Genomic DNA, 18736 nt, shown 5'->3' on the forward strand with positions numbered 1-18736 from the left:
AAACTGGGGGATGGCTTGTCACAGGGGAATGCTAACACCTAGAATACATGTCTGGGTTTATAAGCAGACAGATTTAAAGAAAATCAATCCTTTCAAGCAACTTGTCCAACCCAGTCTGAATTTATGTGTGTGTGTGAAGGTTGCTGGTTTCCCCTAGAGAACCTCTTCTCTGCAGATTGTTGTATCTGAAAAAGGAAAAAAAAACAAAACCCAACCCTAAACATAGTTAGCTTTAATATTCAGGAGGCAAAAATCTGCCCCCAGTCAAATCTGTGAGATACTTTCAGTTTACCAAGGCCTCCCTGGTACAGTGTATCCGAGTGTAAAATGTGGGGCCAGTGAGTGCACAGCGTAGATCGATGTTCCTGATAGTTCTCCCTGCTGTCTGCAGGTGACCCTCGCCCCACCTCGTCCTCGTGCGTGTGCAGGCATGCCTGACACCCGCTAATTGAACTCAGGACTGCCTGAGAGCAGAGAGGCTGCGTGGAGGCTAGGGGTAGGCTTCCAGTTACATAGCTGTGAGGGCGAGACCTGCAGGCAGTGTTTAAGTGGGTGGTCAAGTCTCTCAGGTCTCATGTGCTCAACACACAGTTTGTCCTTTGGTTTCCATCTCTTGGTCTCCTGCTGAGGTGCCCAAACCCCGTGAATGCTGCTGCACCTTGTTCGCATTAGCAGACAACATACCACCCTCATACTTGCCATTGGGAGAGCCCGGTGCTGCCAGCCCTCTCCCACGCCTGCCTGGGGGACCCCCAGCCCTGGGCAGGGATGCTCTGTCTGTCCAGCAGCACAGCACAGCACACCATGGCAGGCACCTCTGTGCTGTGACCGAGCGTGGCCCTGCTGCAGATGTCCTGGATGCCGGCCCACGAGTCGGGGAAGGATTTTTCAAGCAGTGTGTGAAACGGGGCAGAGCTGTTTTTCCAAAGGAAGGAAACAATGGAAAGCAAGCAATAATTCAGTGGTTTGACCCTGCGCTGACTGCGAACGGCTCCAACTCCTGGTGTTCAGAAGTGAAAGATGAAAAACTTTTCTTTCACAGGTCATAGAGTAATTGCAAAGAAAAGAGCTTTCCTGCCGGCCTCAAGCAGGTGGGAAGGCGTTCATGCCTTGGCTGCCGTTCCCCTGCTATCCCATCCAGCCAGGCAGCCTCATCTGGAAGCTAGTCAGAGGGAAAGGACTTGAAAGCCTTGGGTGTGCTTGTCCAGCAAAGAGAGCCAGCTCCCTGACTGTCGCTGCAAGTGCTGTTCACGTGGAGTAATCACACCCTTTCACTTCTTCCTCTCGCCAGAAGGTCACCTCCAGGACGTGTCTCAAACCAAAGTTTCATTTTCTCACATACAAATTAATAGTTTTTAGTATGCTCATTTGTACTTTTACCCTTTTCTATTTGAAATTTACCTGAAATGCTTTCACATGCTGCTTTCACAACACAGATATACAAAGGCTAAAACAGAAGATAGGAGGAAACAAATTTACCAGGAATCTGGTCTGAAGTCACCTTTGTGGAAACAAACAGCTAGATCAACAGCATTGCCCACAGCAGTAAAACATGTTGGATGGTTGCATTTGACGGAAGAGTGTTTTCATTCAGCCATTCAACAGAGTGAGTCCAATGTCAATAAAAACAGTCATTTAGAAAATAATTTCCTTCACTATGTTTGGAAGCAGATGTGCACACACATATGTATGTGTGTGTGTTGACTGTATCTGTATGCCTTACCACACTATTACTTAATTTTCTTACTGTCTTTCACCTGCGTATTAGCTCTTTGCCTCATTTTCTAATTAATCAGCATCTGTAAATGTCATGAGCATGTTATTCATCTTTTCCAGGTCACTCATGCAGATGTTAAATGGGACCTTTCCAAAAGAGGATTCCTCCCTGTAAGCCTTTGTCATATCTCCCTTGACCTAAGGACTATGAACTTACCAGGCAGATGGCTGAATCTTCTCTATGGCCATTACTTTTGTGGGTGAGATATGACAAAGTAAATTTCTTTCTACAAGTACCTTTCCCACATCTCTTCTCTCAGCATCCCGGGCCCTCTGAACCCTCCTGAGGCTGACAGGGCTTAGCGGCAGAAACTTTTGAGGCAGCATTGGTCCTTTACATTTCTCTGAAGATAGAGAGGACTGCACTTAAGCGCTTTGCTGGGTGAGGGTGTAAAGTATGCTGCAGCTACTCATATAATTTGATTTCTTTAAAAATCCGTTGTTGTGTGCTGACAGCTATCCCTCCCAAACAAGGCCATTCTTTTATATGGTCAGCACTTAAAGCCACATGTAATAGCTACTGGGGAGGGCCTTTTAAAAAGATGGTCTAAATCAGCATAAAATCTTGTGGGACTCACACGGTTCTCCTGTGATACCTTCAAATTCTGCCTCAGCTATATTTCTCACAAGAAAGTAAACGTTAATTTGTATGATGAGCTAGATATTAGTAGAATGCTTTTCTATCTTATTCTGTAACATTTTGTTTCCATTTACGTTTTTTGGTTTTGGCTACTGACAGGTTGTCCAGAGATTGTCACTAAATTGTCTATTAAAATACATTGGTGTCTCTTCTGAATCGATGTACTCAATTCAGTACCTAGCAGCATTTGGAAACAGTTCAAATTGCATATATTTAATCTGACAACATGTTGTCTGGTTTTCCACCTTTCTTCAGTTCCCTCTGGAGTACACCCAGAATAGCTCAGTGTCATCAGCAAATCTTGGAAATGAAACTTGATTTCAGATGATGGAGAACTGTTTGTGGACTTCGGTGTATTCCAGCCTTCTTTTTTTTTAAACATTCATGTAATAGTTAATTGAGAACAATACAGCTTCAGTTTTAAGCTAGTGTTTAGGTGTTAATGACAAACTAGGAAGGCATGCCCCACATAGCTCTGCTGTCCTCTGCACCCATGAACCCTGGTCTCACCCAGAAGACTCAAATGTTTCTTGAGTGGAGGCCATCTCCTGTGCTGATGGACAGGCTGCTGGCACTCCCTCATTCCTGGGGCCTGGTCTTCCTGTTGCACAAAACACTTAAAGATTTCAAAACCAGCTTAAGAAATATTGCTGTTATTTTTCTAACCCTTAAGCCAGTGGCCTGGGACTTTGCCTAGATTGCAAATATCAAAGAGCCAATTAAAAAGCTATGGACTCTCCTGACCCCATAAGGAACATTTTGTAATACTTTTGTTATGCAGGTATTACTTTCTCTTGAGCTATGATGATTTATGGATACAAGAGGATAGTGGACCAAAAGCTGTATATTTTTTTGCAGGAGTCAAAAGTTCCTTTGGGCCTTATCATATGCATTAGGGATGAGTTTTGTCACTATCAGCTTTACGACAGTGGTGCTTGTCATAGGTTGCAATGGGTCCCACTGCTGTACACACACCTAGCGTTTTGCTGTGATTGCACAGTTCATGAACACTTCTTGAGAAGGCTGGATTTCCTAAATGCATACAGACAAGGTGTGGGTGGTGCAGCCAGCTAAGCTGGTGTTTATGCACAGGTCCGTCCCTGTTTGCTCCTGGCCAGGAACAAGGCTGTATGAAATACTACAACAGTGGCAGCCTCCCTTCACGCTCAGTTTTCAGAAACAGGCTAGAGCAGAGCTGCTTTTGCTGCTTGTCCCCGAGCAGGTCTCCGCTGCGGTGGGGAAAGAGCAGTGGTGTCCTCAGAAAAGGTGATGGCCAGGAATGGCCGCACCTTGTAGTAGCCCCACAGCCCCCTTCCATGGGCACCACGTGTTGCATGCTGAACGTCTCTGTCCTAAAGAAGAAATATCCCCCTATCAACACATTTTGGTGACTGGCAAAAAAAAGCAGCCCAGAGCTTTGTGAAAATGCCAAGTAAATGAAGACCTCTTGTCGTAGGCAAAACAGTCTTGACTCAGGGAATTTCATTTAATATAATTCATTGCCAATTAACATAAACTTTTAACAACTGATTTGGCTATTGAGGGGAAAAATAAGGTGCCAAGTGATAAAACAAACACTGAGGGAAATACCTTTCCTCCCCCTTCCCCAGGCTCAGCTTCAGTCCAACACTTCTCCCCCTTTTCTAGTCCCCACTTCCCTATTCTCACTGCATGTTGCACTCGGTCCCTCCCCATCCCTTGGGTGAGGTGACAGGTGACACAGGAGGCTGGGGTCGGTGCACAGCGGTTTTTCTCTGCTGATCCATGCCACCCACTGTTCCTCTGCCTGGTGTGGGTCCTTCATGGACTGCAGTCCCTCCAGGGTCTCCTCGGCATGGAGAGCCACCTCCCAGGTGTGTGTCTCCAGCCCTGTCCCCTGCCCCATGCCTCCCCTATGTAATTTCTCCAAATTTTGGAAGTCACAGCAGTAAAGCATCGTTGTCCCTGTTATCATCCAAATTCATTCTCTTCCTGATATATCAAGCCTTTTCTTCAAACAAGGTTATGTCTCTTTCCCTTGAGCTACCAGAGGGTGTCCACATCGGCTCGTTTGTTTTTTCCACGTTGCTGGTGGTCTTCAAATTTCTTTTAGTGTTTCTTTTTCTAGGTAGAAGTGCTAAGTTAGTAAGACCTAGGCTCTTGCTTTGACACCAACAATTCCTGGCTGAACAGTTTGTGTTTTGACCCCCATAGAAACCTCTCTTTTTCAAGTATTCAAGGCCATGCATTTTAGGTGTGTGACTCGTACATATCCTCTCTGAAGCTTACGTTGAAAATCTGCGGAGTGCGTGCTCAACTGAAAGAGCACTTTTCTGGGGTCTACCATTGAAAGGAAAAGGTGTGAATGCTCTCTGGTAAATAGAAACTGCTCAGCACTTAGAGCAATAGCCTGAGCCACTGTGATGCAAAAATAGCTGCTACCTCCTTTCTTTTGTTCCTCTTAAGGGCCTCAAGACGTGGCTATTTGTGCACATTGATTAATTAGTAACTCTGCAAGTTACTACAGTTCTCAAACTGAGAACTAGCTATGAATGCTCAAACAAACTTGACAAAGGATTGTAGCAGAGGTATCTGCAACATAGTAATGTAATAACCTATTCTGTTTGAAACAAGGAATATTTTTTTGGTAACGAGTTCACTCATGGAACCCTGTTTCCTATCTACACATAGAAATGGGTAAGGAGCAGTTTTCTTGGCCACTTAATAATGCAGGCAAATACTGGCAACATGTCTGTCCATTCAGGTCAGAATTCTCCAACTCTGTTGTCCGTGTTTGGATACATGTATAAAAATGCTCCTCTTTGGTGGGCAGAGAAGTCTTCGCAGACGAAAAACGCTCCAGCCTAAGACCTCCACTCTGGTGATCCAGAAAAATACTTTTGTAATTCTTCAGACATTGTGTCTTTGAGGAGAGAGCTTCAGCTTTATCTCTATGTCCTCAGATCACTTTTGGTGCAGATAGGTTGGTCCTGAACAAAGTAATGTTACAAAGTATTTTGATGTAAAGCAAGTATCCTTACTTGACTGAACCAAATGTACATGCATGCTCAATGCATGCACATGTTGTCCTGAACTAACTGCCATCCTTATGGCGGTTCTGCTGTGACAAGGAGGAGCGAGGAGGTTGGCATAGGCTGCCACTTGTACAGATGGGCTCTTCAGAGATAGCTCGCACATGTTGGACAGCACAGCAGGCAAGTTCATCTTCATTTCAGCATGTATCTGAAATCCCTTTCCAAATACACATCGTTGCTCATGGTTGGCCTGGTGGAAATGATCTGTGTCCCCTTCTGATGCAGTTAGCTGTCCTCAGAGGGGAAAAAAGGGACAGAAAATGGTGGGCAATCTGCCCATTCTATGCCTTGAATATGAAGTCCTGGGCACAGGGTACTTGCACTGCAGATGCCCTGCAAAACACTCAACAACTGCCTTCTGGATGCTGCACTGACCCTGGGCTTCAGGGCGCCACCACGAGCTGCCTGCTGGAGGGTGACAGGAGGCAGACCTTGCTCACCCCTCTGCACCACTGTTATTCCACTCATAAAATATCCCTCTTCCTTGGGCCGTTCAACGGGGGCTGCTCACAGGCAGCCAATCCAGCCGATGCCAGCCGTCTCCTCTGCTGGTCTCGATGTCAAGTGCGCACAGCAGCACCGTGGTTTCAGCAAGTGCTTGACCCCCGAGTCTCCGAGTTTTTCAGCTTCAGCTATCGAGATCTGGGCATTTGCTTATCTAATCTCAAGCTTGTTTTCTGAAACTTACCTCTGTTGAAACATGGCTTGTACGTTAGGCTCTTGTTTGATCTATTTTGTACTGCTTTGGCAAAGGCTGGGTCAGTCCTGTGTTGCTCTGCGTTACTTTAGTGCAGTGCTGGTTGCTGTACTCTAATTTTTCTGGATGGGCCAGGAAAAAGTGGTGGCAGGTCTTACAAAATCTAAACCTTGCATCTTCTTTGGCTTCCCCTCCTGAGGATTAAATCACAGGGAAATCCTACAATATTTGGAGCAGAAGCCCAGCCTGTGCCATATGTCTGTAGAGGCACACTCCTGAATCCTTTTTCAGCTGAACACCATCTATAAAATAAGGGGGGGGGGGGGGGGGGGAGGAGAGAGAAAAAAGAAGAAAAAACCCCCACAGATTTTATCAGCTGTATATTAACCTCTGAGCTGTTTACTTACATGTGTAATAGCTTGGGACCTGACTGTGCTGCAGCCATTGAACTTCATCTTAGGGATGAAATGAAAGTTGTTTTCGTGAAAAATTTCTTTGACCCATCTACAGGCAAAGTCACTGCTGGCCTTTTTATCTTGTCTTCACATCCTGCTGAGATAGCAGTGCTGAAGCCAGAAGCTGTTGAAATGAAAGGATTTGCTGTCTGTTTTGTCACTGTAAATGGGTTGTGGAAACGAAACGTTTGAGGATGGTGACTCCAAAAAGTCATCCCAGCATTAGTTTCTGATGCTGGAGTGCCAGACATCTCTTAAAATCAGCTCTCATAGCCCTTGGAGATGACATTTATGGCAGAGACAGCCAACTCCAGCTTCTATGTGCTTTGCTAGCAATACAAATACGTATTTTCTGTAAACTTTTGTCTAACTTTTTGGAATAAGTTTGCAGGGAGCAAATAACTATCAAACTTTTAATATTATACAAGTTGAGCTGGATGCAGCTATTTGCTGCTGGTTCTGCTCGTTCAGCTGCATGAGCCATGGGAATAAATCAAACCTGTTTTGAAGAGGAACACACTCCTAGCCCTTAAATGTATAGAAAAGCCTTTTAAATATAAAGTATACCTTGAGAATTACTTGAGAGCACAAGTAGCAAAAAGTGGCACAGACCAGTGTGAAACATCCCATTCCTTATACCCGAGGAATGCAAGTGAAGCAACATTACTTAGCATTAGAATTAACTAATGCTGACAGCTGAAGCTAAAATAAAATTATCACCTACCACTGGAATATCTGAGATCTTAAAACATGATGTGTGTTGACTTCTTTGGAGTCATCTCTATCTATTGAGCATTTTAAAGAACGGAGCTTCTTCATAAAGAAGGGGGGGCATATCTATTGTTCTTCCCCAGCAGCTGCTATGTGTCATCAATTACACGTTGAAGGCCAGGTTTGCAACTAGTGCAAACTACTGTTAACAACTCCCTTAATATTGGTGAAAATAATAAGATCATTCTGATTTATACTAGCAGGCTTTTATTTTGTCCATTTCTGCCAGATGAGCTAGTTCGTAGATGTGTGTAGGGACCTTAACTTTTAAGGATTTGCATGGCACAAGCCATGAAGGCAACCCAGTTAGTGCTGCCAGAGGGGCAGCTTAGCCTGGGCAGCAAGCTGTACTCTTAGGAGTACCCCACTGCCTATCTATCTCAGCCGTTGCCACACAAACTGCATTGTGCCATGGAAATACTCACAACAGCAGAAACAGCATGTTCTTTGCCCAGGCACCAGTGATTTACCAGGTTATAAATACAAACCTACCACGAGCCCACGTTAGTAACAGCAGCCAGCTGAATTACTCGCCGCTGCACGAGGAGAGGGAGCCAAACCAGCCGCATAGGTAAGGATATGAAACCAGGAGGAAATCATCCTGGTGAATATCAGCTTGATCAACTCCCCCCCCCAAAGAAAAAACTGACTCCACTGATGATGTGAAAGATGGATTTCCTAAAATATGAAAGAAATTACTTGTTCTATCATCATTAGTGGCTGAAGGCAAATACTCATGAGGTTGAATTAACAAAACTACTACCTTTATAATGCTACAGTTGAAGGCCCTCCAGGGAAGGCATTGACTCATAAGACTACTGTTGCTCATCCTTTTCAGCCCGAGCAGGAGAACAACGTGCGCAGAGGTATGACACATGCTGCGTTTGAATTGCGAGCAAGTGGGGGAGGTACCATTGTTTCAGATACTAACCTCAGTGTCAGGAACAAATTGATATGCTGATCAATTCCAGGATTTTGAATGTGAATGTTTGCATTAGTCAAATAGGCAGCCGTGTTTTCCATGAATTTTCACATTCTCATCTTATTTCCCCTTTTTTTAAAAAATGAAAGGTCGTAAGTGGAGCTGAGCAAGGAACTTGGCGGGGGGGCAGGGGGAATTGATAGCTGAACAAAAAATTGGAGGGGAAAATAATTCTCTTGCAGTTTCTTTTTGTTTGGGTTTTTTTTTACTTTAAAATGAAGGGGAATAAACACACCAGTCTGAGTCCAAAGAAGGCCTTTTGTATGAAACCTGCTCTGTGAAGTTTTGGGATTATTACATTATTTTGTGGACCCATTTTCACAATTTATGTTAAAAAATGTTATGCACAGGTGAAAATACGAAAGGACTAAGCCAAAATGTTTTATTGAGAAAGCCAGGACAAACTGATTTAACTCTTTCAAATCCTTCCCCTAACCCCCTTCTTTTTGGCAAAAGGTGCTCATTTGATTTGCTCTGGATTTCTGGGTTGTTTTAGTAGAGATTTGTGTTTCTGGTCAATTTTATTATATGTCCACATCAATGCAGCCAGTGTCTAGTAATAAAGAAGAGAAAAATAAGGATCTATTTTCATAGTTCTCAGAAGAATTTTCTAGAAACTTGTCCTTCTGCTTTCTAGTTAATTGAAATTTCCTTCCCTTGACTCACTGTTTTCAAGGGCAAAATCAAAGGGCATCTTCTGGGCTTGGTTCCCATGCAGGAATGTGCATGGTAGTCGCTGCATGGGAGTCTATTTCCTAAAGATCTCTCCTGGCTTTTTTCAAATATGGTTGTGATTTTTTTGTTTCATTTAATCAACTCTTTTCTCATTGGTTGTATTTATGCAATTTAAACATACACACAAATAGCAGTATGTAAACTATAACCATGAAATTACCACATAGTCAAATTTCCCCTAATACCAAAGCACATCCTTCCTGCTTCTCCTAAAGTCCAAAAAAAAAAAAACCTAACACCAAAGCAAAACAAAACAAACAAAAAACCAAACCAAAACCCTCCAACAAAACCAACAAAGACTCATCAACCTTTAGGAAAATAAAAGTATGTCTAGTAATACACATTAGAAAATTGAAGCTCCTCCTATTCCTTTCCAGTTGAAGGACCACACCTTGTCCTTTCCACGGTGGTATCTTACAGAAAGAAAGGTAATTCCTCAGGCAACCAGGTCAGATAGAGGACTTTTTGGTTAAAACCAACTTATCATTATTGCTTGGGAATCTGCTGAAATTGCAGTAACACTTCCTGTGATAAATTTTCAAGCAGTTGTGCCATTGCTTCTCACTGTGTATCTACACAGACTCTTGACATGTGCAAAAATAGATAAATCATGGGTAAAGTAATTGAAGTTTTTGCTGTCTGGTAATACATGGCTTAGAAAAAGATGAGGGATGCAATAGTGTCGGGGGGGAGGGGAAATACTTATCTGCAGTTATATTTTAATTACTGACACACATGGATTTGTTAGAAGAGCTTTTTGCCTCAGAGCATGTGCAGAAGGCCTGAATACAGAGGTACCTGCATACTTTCCCAAGTGATCCTCCACTAGATGGAATAAGGATTGTGTCCCTTGGCCTTAGACAAAATCTAGGAATATGCACCCTGGACATACATCACAGAAATGTGAAGAATTGTAGGGACAAGTGAAAGATCAGAACAGGACAATACAGCTTAGGGTGTTTCACAACACCGTGCCATAGTACTAACCCCTACAAGATACAGCCCCTTACTCACTGCGTTATACCTGCTTTGAAACAAAGGTCTCAGTCCAGGACTCCATTGCACCATGCCTTTCTTAGTCATTTGCTGACATTTGGTTACTGGAAACCAAATGCATATCTTTTTATATTTTTATACATCCATATGCTCTGAACTAAAATGTATTACCTTGAAAATGCCACTGTTAGATTTTTATCTCTCCTTTGCGCTTGATTCTGGAAAACTTTCCCTAGTTCATTCAAGTCTACTATAAATCAGATGTTGTCTTAAAACTGACAGAAAATATTCTTATTCAGAGGGAAAGATTTAGGTGAAAATACAACGGATGTAACATCACCCTCTATTCCCCTCACATTTTCAAATGATGCCTCCCAATGATGAGAAACGCACCATTATGTACATTGCTTGCTGGGATTCTCAGTTTCTGGGTGTCATTTTTGGATTAAGAGCTGCTTTGGTAATCTGTGTTTAGCTGTATATTTATCATGAGAATGGAAGTCCCCGGCTAATGAAAACCTCCTGCTTTAACCTCTGCTTGCTAGAGAAACTGAAAGCAGCACAATACAAAAGAAACACTTTCTTTACTGTTTAACATAGAAACTGTGTCATAATCCACAAGGTTTTTCTTTTGAACCTTGTCCTAAAACTAAAAATAATTTTGTAGTCAGAGCAGATGTCACAATTTTTACTCCTGTGTACATCTCTCCATAGCATAATGAGATGCTGTCTACGTACATATGAAAACCCAGGTCATCGTTTGGCCCAGGTGGTCGTGTTTATTTGACTTAGGCCAATACGGATGTGTAACCTTGTAATGAAAATACACACATCGCTTGTACTGCTGCAAAAAAGTCCCTGCAGAGAACTGAAAGGAAACTGTAAAGCTGAGCTAATCTAACATGCTCTGCTTAGTAAGGGGCTCTGCTGCTTGGGAGCAATGGCATCTGTGTACTGCGGGGTCACTTTTACTCCCAGACAGATCTTTAATAGCCAGAACAACACACCTGCCTGCGTGGCATTGCAGTCAGCCTAGGAAATACTTCTGGATCTGACCTGGTTCTGCATCCCACCCTGCTAGACACCCAGAGACACATTCCCAATTTGCTTTATCCTCTTTTGGCCAGTACACCTTAGGAGCCACCACACCTTGCTGGGGGGCCCAGTCCCACCCACAGGCTGCTGGGTGGCCAGCCCTGAGCTGCGCAAAGACCACGGGTGAACATCATCCTCTCACCTGTCCCTCAGCACCTCCGGAGGTGGAGGCTCCGCAGCCCCCTTGCTCCAAGCAGCTTACACATTCACACCTCTTCGTGCTGGGGCTTTACTTTTAACACTTTGCCCCAAACAGCTGCTTGCACTTTTGGTGGTATTTTTTTTTAACAATAGTAGGAAAAAAACCCAGGAAATTTTTTCTTGGAGTTTCACTTTTTATGACAACATTTACCACATTTTCTGTTGCAAATTTGTGTTGAGAAGGGTCTGCAAATTAATCTTGCCTTAATGTGAACTCCTAACTTTTTCCCTGGGGGAAAAATATTATGTTTTTCAAGATATTTTGTAGTCCTTTTCTTAATATTTTTCTCTAATGAAATCCAATATAACCAGTTTTTATTTTCTGGATTGCCAATTCTCCTTTGCTGCTGTCCTCTTTGGGGAAAAAAAATGGGAAACAGACTGAGGTAGGGGTGAGAGAAATAAAAAAGAAAAGTCTCTCTCAGGGATAAGTTGCGCATTTTGAAATTGGTACATTTGGGAACCTTCAAAAAGGAAATATTAAAGTGTGTGATTTCCCACATCCCTTCTTCTGACAGTCTCTAATGATGTGTTTTCAATAGCATTTTAAATTCAACCTATAGTGTATCAGAAAAAGATAATTATCATTCTGAGGTTTTAAATTGCTTCCCAGAAAGATCCAGGGGGAAATTCCAGGCGGATTGTGCTTGTCTTTTTAGGGGTGAGTGGAGGACGGCAACTGGATTTTGCAGCAGCTCTTGCCATTTTCAGCTGGTTTTGTGTTAGGACAGGTTTCTAAAAACCTGAACTATAGCAGGGGCAGTGGGAAGGTGTTCCTCTTCGGTGTGCTCTGGGTAAAACACAGATTTTGACCCTGGATCACTGTGATTTAGGAGGTTTAGAGACTTGAGCCCAGGTACATCCTTTGGGCTTTCCTTTAAGAATTTGGTATTATGATGGCAGACTGAATGTCAGCTGTCTTGGCCAGTGCCTTGTACTATGGGGATGAGTTTTAAAGTTTTCCTAACTCCAGCTGGATTTATTTAAGTGCATATATTAAATAGCTGCAGTAGGATTGTATTCACAAAGATCTTACGTGGACACAGAGAAGGCAAGATGAGCAACGTTCACTTCTGTATTATATTTTTGTGTGTGTATGTGTAGAACAAGGGTAGGAATACTGGCAATTCTCTCTATTCACTCATAGATGGCACTAGAAATTCTTGGAATTCCTTCCTTTAGAAAGTAAGTAAAATCATTTTTACTTTTCTACCAATAGGTGGAAGTAGCAATGTCTTTGCTACTATGGCCTGACAAAAGGAGCGATGCTTTCCTCTTCCTAGCTCCATTTAATTAAAAAGCAAAATGCAAACAAATAATCCTCCGCATCCCAATTTTTCCACCAACACCTCTCAAAGAGCAACCTTCTCCCCTAAAATGATAAACAGTATTGAGTTTATTTCAATATACAGCCAGAGCAGGCTAGCAGAGGCAGAAGAAGGAATCAACGTGATTTAGAAGGCAGGATGCTGGCATTCTCCCTTTCCCACCTGAACAAGCTGGAGAGCCAGATAGCTTACCCTAATCTCTCATTTTTATAAATCTAGCTTTCCATTTGAAAGCAAACTTTGTATGTGGTGCAGCACAGTGACCATGCTGCCTGCCACCTGCTCTCAAGTGTTCGCTCCATCCTTATCAGTATTCCTGAGATAATCCTAAATGCATAAAAATTAGGGCAAACGGTCTAAATTCATCACATTTAAATTAGGTTATGTTCACCTCTGATAGCTAAACTTAGGTATTGGCCTCCTTAGTCTTCCAGTATTTTTACTTCCTATACAATGCAGATGTTGCTGTTTTAATTGGAAATGATCAAGTATGCAAGGCTGATGGCCTCCTAGATTGATATTACTGGAATGATGCACTTCAGGAGCAGGTGAATGAGGCACTGTCCAAAATGAAAGGATGTACTGAGAGCCCCTGAAAGGGTGAATACATCTCTTATTAATGTACAGCAAGGACGCCAGGATGAATGGGGCTGTGTGTGTATCTCCTCGCCTTTTGATGGGCTGAATGAATTAGGCAAGCTCAAAGGTTTATCAGTTCCCTTTCTTGGCTGAGTGAGTTTTTCCTTTGATAGAATAAGGGAAGAGACCCAAAAGTCATCAGCTGTATTTTTCTCACCTCACGTTCCTTGGTTGCCTTTCAGTGGTGATATGTACATCTGTGTGTCCATGAGGAAAAAAAAAAGACCCTGAAATCTGAATAAGTGGGAAAATAATTCCTATTTGTAAGAACTAGCAGAGCAACTCAGCAAGCCAGCACACTCTCAGATACTCTGCAGCACTGAAAACAAACTCCTATCCAGCTATGTTCCCACCATATAGCTTAGAGGTGCTTAAACACTGAACACAGGGGCCTTATACACAGGACAATTTATAGATTGCCCACTGTTCCCTGCTGCATACCCTTTTCTGTCTCCCAAGGGTCATGAATAGTACCAACGACAAGGCTTTTTTGCGTCTATCTGCCTCACTGTGCAGGCAGGGCACGCAGGGATTTCCCAAGTTACTCTCCAGTTAGGAAAGCATTGCAAACCCTGAAACTGCTCACTTGCATCTGCCTTGGCAAGCTCTCCTGTAGGGCCATACCTGGGGGAAATGCCTTCCAGCAGTGGGAACATTTCACTTCACGCCAAAACAGTCCAGATGAGTCTTCTCTAGTAGTTCTTTTTCAGGTGGGCCCCCAACGTATGTATCTGGGGGGGAAGAAATAGGCAAAAAAAGCTGTTTTCAATATGGCTTTGGCATAGAGAAATGTTTCAGGTTTATTTTTAAATACTCATCCTCCCTTTCCTAAGAATGATTTTTCTTGACAGCTTTTTTAAAAACTACGTTCTCTGTATTACCTTGACTTTTAGCACTATCCCTATACCTGACGCCTGTAATACTCATTTGCCCATTTTTATTGCCTATAGCAAAAAGAAGAAAAGGAATGAAAAGAAGAGTGAATAATATGGAGAAATAACTAGGAGTTTGCTTGTTTCTAAGGGTAGTAAAGCTGGTAGGCCAAAACATGTCAATATACCCAACAAAAGGATGAGCTCTGTGGTAGTAAGGGCTACAGTTTGTTAACTTTGTGAAGCTCAATAGCCTAACATTAGTTTGTTTGACTGGGGTTTTTTTGTTTGTTTGCTTCATTTTTCTCCAGTTTGGATTCCTCTGCAGAGCTGCTCCAGAACTTTGCCTTTTTGATAGTTAGAAACCTTTAATTTCCATCATGCTCTTTTATGGCTACTTTATTCTTATTATAAATATTTTTAGCTGGCTCTCTCCTCTTGGAGTCTGTTTACTTTTCAGTGTGGAGCACTGAGCTGCTGATGTCCATTTGCACTCTGAAGATGCATAGGATTATAAAATAGTGTCTAACATATTACCTAAAAAAATCTATTATTTTCACATAGAGAGGAAAAAAAAAGCTTGTTCAGAGAATGGTAAGGAGTTACATGGTGAGAAAGTGCATCCTCACGCAGCACATTGGTGCATGTCAGCACGAGTCTGTGCGGTCTAGTAGACACCCTAATGCTTGTGCTGCTCAGAGGAGCAGTGCTCCTAAGCTAATATACCACTCTTGTACTACCTTCATCACAGTCCCATTAGCAATGCAGTATGTTTCCTTATGGAGATCACTTTGGAAGCTGTTTTCTGCTGTAGAGACTGGATGGACAAAGGCTACCTCATCCCATGAAAAAAGGTTATATTAATTTCAATACATTTCCTGTTCTACCTGTCTAGAAACCCGCAAATTTACCTCCAAAAAGCGATAATATTTCTTAGCCCGGCACAGCCAACTACCTAGTGGTTAGCAAACTCATCTAAAGGGAAAATATCCAGGTTCAATTCTCTATTCCACCCTGCTACGGTGTCAGACTTAAACCTAAAAGTCACTCATTTATTGTCATTCAGTGAACGGCGGTTCACTGGTGGTTCAAGTAGCATCCATCAGTCACATTGGTTGTGCTCAGAAATGTCACCCTGGGCGTGAATAACTTTGCTGTGAAATGTTGCCATTTGGAGGAATCATCATGAATAACTATGTTGTCAAAACAATCTCTGCTGGCGCCTGACGAGCGACCAAGGAGCTCTTTTACACAAATGCATGCAGGAGCGTGCGCAGGGTAGGGACATTAAGTGTCAGGTGTTGATAAACATTTTCTCTTGTAAGTCACGAGGAAAGCTGATTAAATGCCTGAACCTACAGCGCATGGAGTGCCCCCGGCTTCCTCTGAAGTCAAGGATAAATGGGAGCCGCCTCCTGCTTCCTCGGTGGGAGGACACCAGCCCGTGACAACTTATTGGTGCTCTCTGTAAATGCAAAAAAAGCTGCAGGACAGCAGCTGCAGGAAAGGCGCCTGAAGGTCAAGGAGTGCCTGTGGCCACACAGGCCTTTGGCCAGATCCACGATCACTCATGAGCCACGAATCCACCTGAAACCAGTAAGACCCCTTCCCGAGCAACACTCAAGAACAAGATCATGTCCCAGCTGCTCAATATTACTGTCTTCACACTGAGAATTATTTTTTTCCCATTGAAATGCCACAGTAAATAGTAATACCAAGGGAAAAAACACTTCTGAATGAGGCAAGGGGAGATTGACTGGACTTTCTAGTTTTTATTTTTTGTTCATTGAACTGGAATTCAAAAGCTAAATGATTCTGGGGCAGAGAGTGTTTGTACGGTTAGCTGTTGTGTGAAGTGTGTTTTGATGTCGATTCATTAGTACTTATGTGAAAGTATAAGTTTCTGCATGCAATGTTTTAGAGACACAGCTTAAAATCACAGGTCTACTAGGCTTTTTAAAAAACCCAATAATTACTGCAAATAACATTTAACTGAAAGACATTAAAGGGAAAAAAACACACTTTCAGTTTTTCAGATTAAGTATTTCATTACATTTTCTACAAAATTTCCAATTTGCATCTCTCCGCAGTAGAGGAGAAAAACGTTATTTTAAAGCATGGCAAAGCCCAGCTGGCACCACGACAGACAAAGAGAAGAGACAGACGCTTCCCAAACTCGTTCCTCAGATTTTAATTTTAAGTTAACTGTACCCTTAAGGGAAACAAAAGTTAATTTGTTCCTGTACTAACGCTGCTCAACAGCTACAATGCAGCTAGAACAAATATGTAACCTGACCTGCTATCTCATATGCATAAAAGAAACCCTGAAGTTATATAGTCCAAAGTCAAGCCGAGACATTGTCCTGAGTGTGGGTATTATTGCCCTGGTAAACAGAAACTGAGACTTCTGATAACCAGGAATATTGCTAAAGTAATAAAAGTTCATGGAAGCTGCAACCAAAGAGAATTTAGATACAGAATAATTAACCATGAAATTATGATCTCAGCCAAGAAAGAAGTGCCAAGATTCATTCAACTAATTTCAGAGGTTTTTTTCATGGTCATTAAAAAGACAGGAGAAAAACGATCTTATCTTTCATTTCTCCTCCCACTGTGCAAGAGAGTGATTGCCATTACTTTCTGAGCTGATTTGTCTGTAATTACATTCATTGGTAAAAAGATAAGACAGTTTAGGGTATAAAAATGAAATAACAAGCTGGATTCATTGGTGTCAGCTGTTGACAGCAATATCAGAGGGAATTTGTGCATAAAGATCAAAGACTGGAAAGCCCTGGCAGCTGATGCCAGGGAGGTAGGTACAACATCACGTCTCTGTGACAGGACTCATCTCGCGGTCGAGCCTGGCTCGACTTCTGCAGAACCACCTAGAAATTTTCAGGACTTTGAATCAACAGTGATTTTTAATTTTTCTTTATTTTTTTCCCTCTAGGTTGATCTGAAAATCACTCTGTGAAAAGGACTCTGTGATTAGACCTGTGGAAGTTGAACGTGTGTGTGGGTGCTCCAAACTATTCACAGTGGCCGTGGGCTGGAATACAAGAGTGGGTGAAGTTTTTGCCGCAGAGGAAAAAGCATTTTAAAAATGGCAAATAACTTAAATAGAGACCATACCATCTTTGAACATTTTTTTTTTTGTTTCCTGAGAAATGCACTTCAGCTTTTTATTTTGTGAAATGTCTCTCTTATAGACTATGCTGTAAAATGCTTTTTCATGTCTGAATCATATAAAGTTAAAATTAAATATGATAACACAGAAATTAAAAAGGTGGGCCAGATGGGAGAGCTGAGGAGGCACAAAAGCACTGTGCAGTTGACAAAAGTTAACCAAAAAAAAGCCTCTTGACCCAGAATCGACATGTCTAAGTGCAGGAACAGAGGCAAGGCCTGGTCTGGAGGGTAAAAAAATGAGTTAAAGGCTGGGGCTGAACTATAGCCACTCCATGAAGAGGCTGTGGACAGTCTGGAGCTGAATCCTAAAATAAAGGTAGAAGTATTTAAGACTGAGAGCAACGTGAAGATGCTTCTTATTGAGAACAGAAGATAAAAGTATGGATAGACTTGAAATTTTTGCTGGAACATGCTGATTTAGAACTTGTTTTTTCTTATAAGATCATGACAAATCATGCTTAATAAACACTGGCTCATTCACAGTTAAATTCTGCCTTCAGTTTGAAAGAAAAGCCAGCAACTTTCCAGCTGTTAGTGAATTTCTAAACAGAAGAGGGAAGAGAACTGCTTGCAGCTTCTGAGCACTGCGTGCGTTTGTGAAACTCCAAGGTATTTCTGTTTTAATAAGTGACAATGCAACATGAATAACAAAATGTTGCAAAGCATGACTTTACTGTGATCAGAGCGTTTTCCAACTGTTTTTATAATTCAGGGAAAAAAGAAAAGTGAAAATGAAAAAAAAAAGAACAAAACCAAGAGGTACCACGTGGAATTAGTAACGCGTCAGACACAAGTAGCCTTGGTTCATGTAGCTCCCTGGATGGGAGGAGGGAGCCATCTCTGGAGGCCTGGTGCTTGGAAGAGCTCTTCCAATATGCGGCTCGTGTGTTGGACAAAATTTGAGCTTGGTGCTCTGTGAGCAAAGCCCTGTGCAATGATGGGAAGCCCCGGGCCGAGCTACTCTGGATACAAAACTCCCCCAGACTCATCTTGTCATGCATGAGGGTGAAAGGGGCTAGCCCAAAAGCCTGTAAGACGCCTCGCAGGCTGGGGACTGTGTGTTCCCCAGGGCAGGGAGCCCACGACCGACTGTACCCCCTGGGCAAGACGACATCGGGATGGACCTGTGCGTGTCCTGCCACAGAGTTATAAAATGGATGTGGGGCCCTCTCCACAGCCTGCGTGGCAGGCAGGAGCCGTGCCTTCACGTGGCACGGTGCTCCTGCAGCCCGGACGGGACGGTGCCTGCAGGAGACTGCTGTTGCACGTGACGCCCAAGTGCAGCT

Source organism: Gymnogyps californianus, chromosome 2, assembly GCF_018139145.2.
Source record: "Gymnogyps californianus isolate 813 chromosome 2, ASM1813914v2, whole genome shotgun sequence".
In the NCBI taxonomy this organism is placed as follows: Eukaryota; Metazoa; Chordata; class Aves; order Accipitriformes; family Cathartidae; genus Gymnogyps; species Gymnogyps californianus.